The sequence below is a fragment of the Haplochromis burtoni genome, unplaced genomic scaffold (assembly GCF_018398535.1).
Source record: "Haplochromis burtoni strain Fernald_Lab_line unplaced genomic scaffold, NCSU_Asbu1 Contig_1187, whole genome shotgun sequence".
Taxonomy (NCBI): domain Eukaryota; kingdom Metazoa; phylum Chordata; class Actinopteri; order Cichliformes; family Cichlidae; genus Haplochromis; species Haplochromis burtoni.
Window position 1 is genome coordinate 35,483 of NW_024583548.1, and position 6,202 is coordinate 41,684.

General features: G+C 41.9%; 1 long non-coding RNA gene across 2 annotated transcripts; it reads right to left on the minus strand.

Moving 5' to 3' along the window:
- Positions 1-9: 9 nt before the first annotated feature.
- LOC121813143 lies at positions 10-1,138 on the minus strand. Of its 2 annotated transcripts, none has more exons than XR_006053537.1 (3): positions 979-1,138; positions 479-814; positions 10-375 (listed from the first exon to the last, which is right to left on the minus strand). It is a non-coding gene; the product is annotated as an uncharacterized LOC121813143 (long non-coding RNA). The 2 variants fall into 2 exon arrangements; XR_006053536.1 differs by lacking the exon at positions 979-1,138 and having other exon boundaries at positions 479-582; positions 699-905.
- Between the last annotated feature and the right edge of the window lie 5,064 nt (positions 1,139-6,202).

Sequence of the window (6,202 nt, forward strand, 5' to 3'; positions counted from 1 at the left end):
AAGTGAATTCCAGTTACCACATTTCTGGTCATATGACATCCCGAGTGCCCACTTAAAAAAAATCCCCACAGTTAATTCAACATTAAAACAAAATAAAAATATGTTAAATAAATAAAGGTTTGCTCTGTGATGAAATACTAAATAAGCATACATTGTACAGAGCACTAACAATGACAACAATCCTTTAGCCTGTTGATCAGAGAGAGGCAGTCATTATGTCCATTTAAAACCTGTAATCACAGAGCACATCGTTTCTGTGAAACTATAAGTCCCATATGATCCTCATCATGTCCAGTGACTTCAGAGTGGATCCTCCCTGTCATCCGGCCAGTGTTTGATGTGTGGCAAGCAGCACAGAAGCAGGATAGCTGAGGACTTTAAAAGAAGAGCAGAAAAAGCAACATATGTAGTTGTAAATGTAAATATCAGTGATACTTGTCTTGTCAAAGGGAATAAAATAATGAAAATGTTAACTTACACACTCATTTAGGGAGGATCTTGACACTGCACAGAGGAGGCACAGTCAGTCTGACAATGATGGTGATCTCCAGGGATGTTTTCCTGCAGCAACATTCCTGCCAACTGGCCATATGATCCAGAGTAGTTGGTTTGTAATGAACAGAAAGGTGTATATGTTAGGTAGTGTGCACTCAGAGCTGGTCCTAAGAAACAAACACATCCTGTAATAAACTGAATACCTGTAGTAGTGCTGCTGCAAATATGAAGCCCTTCTATCATGGTGGTTTCAAAGAAGGTGTTTTGGAGGCTCAGTCACAGAAACTGTGCAGTCTGTTCAGTCCTGAGTGTCTCAGCTCTGAAGGGGATGGATCACAGAGGGAAACACCTGAGTACAGACATTACAATACACTCTAACACTCCTAAGGTCAAGTGAAAACACAATTTAAACACTTACAAAGAATGAATACATGTTTTCATGGAAATTATGTCATTAACCCTTTTTGTTGTAGTAAATCTCACCGACTGCTTGTGGGACAAGCTAGAAGGAGGACTTATCACAGAATCTCTCCTGTGCTCCAGATGTGAAGTCTCACGCTCTGATCGTATGGCGATGAAGATGGTGATGATGAAGTTTCTCTGATCTGTGGCATTACAGTTTCTGCTGCTATGTGCTTCACATGTTGGATTTACATGTGAAGCTTGGAGAAGACACAGGAGGACTGTGTCTCTCTTAAAAAAAAAAAAAAGGAAACCTAACAGGAAAGGAACCCCCCCCCTCAACTCCCACCGTACCCCCCCCCCCCCCCACTCAACTCCCCAACCTCACACCATCCAATGTCTATACAAATGTAGGGTATCAGCTGGTAACAGAAAGCAAGTGTTACATATGTACTACATATGTAACGCTGCTGAAACATTTCTGGCCAGAAATGTGCAGTTATCAACCCAGACCCACCCTAATAAATGCACTGGCCGAAACATGATAAAAGCTCATAAAAATGTATGTTTCATAGAAAAATTTGTCCAAAAATATAATCGTATACTTTTGAAAAAGTTTAAAGTTTATAACAAACCAAAATAATAACATTTTTGTAAATAGTATTTCAAAATAGAGGCACACATAAAGTGGCTTAACTGTCATTATTGCTGTAATTAGGTTTGTTTGTTTGTTTGTTTTTTTAAAAAGCAACCTTTAGTCATTATTGTTCTCTCAGAAACAATGAAGAAGCTGTTGAACATTTATGTGTTGTGTGGGCAATCCTCTGGTCCACCCTCCCTCCCTCCCAGCCACAGTGAGACTGGGGCAGCCTGGCAGGATGTTGAAGCCTGGCTGCAGAGAGGATATGCCTACACTATTCATTTTAAACTGCTATATTTGATTTTTCTGACATTTATAGGTTACTGTTAGTGAATTTTAGATTTTCTGTATAAATAAAATTGTCATCTTTTACTGATATCATTACTTAATTCATGTAATTGTATTTTATGTAAACAATTCAACATTATACTGCAATGCAGGGCGTCAACTTTTAAATATCGCTCTACTTTCTTAAGTCATTCAAAAATATAGAAATTACTTACTGTAGTCAAAGATCTAGATCATGAATCATCACAGGACAATACACAGTATACTGGGTCATGGTAACTATGGTATGTCTTCATGACTCCAGAATGGAGACATCGATCTGGCTGAGAAATGAAAATAAGGTCAAGCAGTGTGTTCTTCTCTGTGGTAGGGGCAGTGATGACCTGTGCGTATCCCCTAGACTCAAACAGCTCCAGGATTGGTTTGTTTGCACTGGATAAAACATTCTCATTAAAATCACCACAAACTATGATGGGATGACAGTCCATGATCTCCAATGAGTCTAACAGGCTTACCAGGTTTTTCAGGAATGGCCTCAGAGTGTAGCCTGGAGGTCTGTACACAACTGCAATCAGAGCACTGACTGGTGCTTCAACCTTTAAAGCCAGAAATTCAAGGTCAGTTACATTATGAATGTACTGTTTTTCATGCACTTGAATGTCACTTTTCACATAAACAGCAACTCCACCACCACTTCTGTTTGCCATCTGGGGAAAGTTTGTGTAGGACAGGTGTCTGTTGCGTTTGAACAAATTGTAATTTTCCAAGTGGAGACTCTCTGCGACAAAAGAGCCCCGCAGGTGTGTTTCTGTTAGGCACAAAACATCTGCTAGACACAATTCATGGTGACTTTTGATGTCATTAATGTGAGCTGGCAGTCCCTCTGTATTATGATGAACAATGGTGAAAACCTCTGACCTGCTGAGGGTTTGTCTCACGTGTAGAAGAGGCATCATGTCATCAAGGTTGGCTTGTCTCATGTTCTCAAGTGCTGCAGTGATTTCTGGGTTGGTGAATATTTTTTTCTCCTCCATATCAAGAAGATACAGTCCACTGAGAGACGTCACTCTACTGACAGCTACGTAGGCCATGCCGGGCTCAAAAATGCTCTTAAGAGAGACAACAGCTGATGTAGTTGTCATACCCTGTACCTTATGTATTGTACATGCAAAGGCCAGCTTCACTGGGAACTGTCTTCGTACCACTCCTTTCTGCTTCAGATTCTCCTCTGCTCTCTCAATGTACACCATGTCGTCTGCTGGTGTGCGGTTATTCTTTCCAGATGTCTCATTATCCATTTTAAGTCCAAGCTTGATGATGTGTTGGTCGTTTTCAGAGTGAACTACTCTAAGTAGTTTTCCAAAAGCTCCATTAACCAAACCATTTTGTATGTCAATGTTTCTGGTGAGCATGACACGAGCTCCTTCTGCAACTTTCAGTGTGTCTGGTAACTCGTTTTTACCTCCTTTCAATGGTCTGTCTTGAAGTGCCATTCTGCCAGTTCTAGGATCTTTTCTATAATCATCTGCATGGATGTCAATGATATGAGTGTGGAGCAGAGCCAGTGTTGAAGAGTTGTGTGCATCCACTTCTTTATTAGTTGCAAAAATGTGCAATGCATCAGTCGGACAATGGGCTGGTTCAGTTATGGCCTGTAACAACAAATTTCTATCTGCTTCGCAAAGCTCATCCAACTTTCCTTTTACACGAATTCTGTTCAGCATCTCAGCAAAGACAACATCATCTTTCTGACGCATAATCTCAGTCAGAGTGATCATCTGAAAATGCTCCCGCCACAGGTCGATCTCGGACGGGTCGTGCACACAGAGAGGTTTAGACTGTCGCACTGGGGGTAGCTGATAGAAGTCTCCGACAGCAATGACTGACATGCCTCCAAAGGGTCTCCGAGTCCCTTTGATCTGTTTGAGTCTTGCATCTACATATGCAAAGAGATGTCTTGACACCATAGACACTTCGTCAATGACGATTATTTCAGCATTCAAAAGTTCTGATCTGACTTCATCCAGCTGATTGCCAAGTCCCTGAATGGGAGGTTTTAAGCTTCTAGGCAGCTTGAGAAGAGAATGCAGTGTTGTTCCAGAAATGTTAAAAGCTGCAGTCCCAGTGAAAGCAGTTAACAGGACAGTGGGTTTTGATATGTCAACGTCGTCTGCATATCTGGGCACTTTGCTCAGTATCTTAGATGCTTCTGAGTAGATGCATTTGATAAGATGTGATTTTCCTGTTCCAGCACCACCATTAATATAAAAGAAAAACTGCTCTGGATTTAGAGCACAGACTCTTTTAATGCACCAGTCTCTAACTGCATAAAATATGCAGGCTTGCTTCTTATTCAGATTTGAAACATCTGACGTAACAATGTGGGATCAATAGCAGGGGGTTCCCTGATGGCTCTGACTTCTGTTGAAGCATCAGCCTGACGGCTGTAGTCGGGCACATCTTCCTGTTCATTTTCATTGTCTCGCTCTCTTTCTTGTTCAACAAGTGGCAACCTTACGAGATCTGATTCAGGTGCCAGATTACACCATTCGTCAGTCACACCTCTGTTCTGCTCATATTCCTCAACAGCGCTCTCGATCTCCTCACTGTTTTTCTCATATTTTTCTCTGTTTCTTTTGACAATGTGTTGCACGTACTCAAGACGGTCAGTACCTGGCAGCTGTACACAGCCAGCACCATAGAAAGCCTGATAGGTTGGCAACGATGGTGTTTTCAGTTCGTGGTCTGAACGATGAGGAAGGTACAGTTTAAGCAGTCTTCCGTAATATTGCTCTGGATGTTTTTCTTGTGAGCAGCGGTGAAATCTGATGATAGCAGGCTTATTGTTTTTGCGCCTTTGCACAAACCCCATCTCATTGAGAAGGGGCAAAACATCTTTACCTTTTTTCTGTTGGCCATAGACAATCCTGCAAGTAGCAGCAAAGTCTGCCATGCACATCTCCTCATACTCTGGTGTTTCAGGTCTGGCTTTGTATTTGTCATTCAAAGATGTCATCCAAACATTGGAAGACTCAGGTGTTGTGTTGTCCAGAACTGACAGGGGACGACTCATTTTCACAGGATTATCATCGTTGGTATGAATATTACAGCACGTGAACATTGCTTCATGTGAAGACCACATGCACGAGCAACACACTCCTGTGCACTGATCTCTCGCTTCTTTGAATATGCCTGCATGACGGCTCTCATTTCATCGCACTCATTTACACTGTCCTTATGGGAGTTCTCAATGACAGTTTTCAGGTACTCAGATAGCCCGCCCTCTTTTTTTGATATATATTTCATTAAATAATTTGCAGCACCAAAAGCATCTAAAACAAAGCTTATGTCGATATTACTGTTCCAGGCTTCAAGCAGATGTGGATTATAGCCGTTTATCCAAGAGTCTTTTGGATCACGCTTTAGTATGATCGTACTCCTCATGTTCATTTTATTCAGGTATCTCTCATATTCTGCATGTGTCAACTTGCATCTTGCCAAGAGCTGCTCTAAACTCATGGAAGCAGTTTCAGGTTCATTCAGCAGCTGGTTCAGTGGTCTGAGCTTGTTCTTTGCGTTTCTACTTCCAGTGCATCATCCTCACTGGGTCTTGTGATCATTGTCTCATTGCAGGGTGGTTTGGGAAAACCAAAACGGCACCCGGAGCTTAAACTCCTAAAGCACGTCTTTGTGTGGTTCTTACTTGTTTTTGCACTTCTGTTACTTTTTTGTACAGTTCAGGTTGTTTATGTGGATCAGGCAGCTGAGCTGTGATGTATTTGTTTATAAAATCAACAACAGTTTGCTCATCATCCTCCTCAAACACAGGAGCACCTTCTACCCACAGGAGCAGTGTATGTGTGGGCTTCCTCTGTGCTGAAACTCAACTCTGTAAAAGTAGTCAATGACTTTGCCAAGTGGCTCTGCGGGAGATAAGAGTAAATCTCTGAATAATGCTTCAACTCTCTTGTCAAACATGCGCATTGTTGTGACAGGATTGCTTCTCAGGATGTCACACTTTGCCGACCAGTCGAGTCCTTCAAAATTCACTTGTTCACCTTGCTGCCTTGTTATTGCCTCGATCACTTCAGGCCAGCGCATTTCAGCAGCTGAAAATGTGCAAAAGAACGTGGGAGTTCCCAACTGTCTGATCATGGCAAAAAGATCTCTTGTTGTTTTCTCCCAATAGGCTGGGGTTCCTCTCAGAGGCTGCATGAATCTCACTGCATCTTTATTTCGCACCAGTTTCTCCACCTCATGTTTATCTTGTAACATGCCTGAGGTTATTTTTCTCCATCTCTGGTCAGAGGCTTTGCCTTCCTTAACTGTATCGTCATGCTGGAAGTAGCCAAGTGTATTTCAGTCACAAACTGTGCA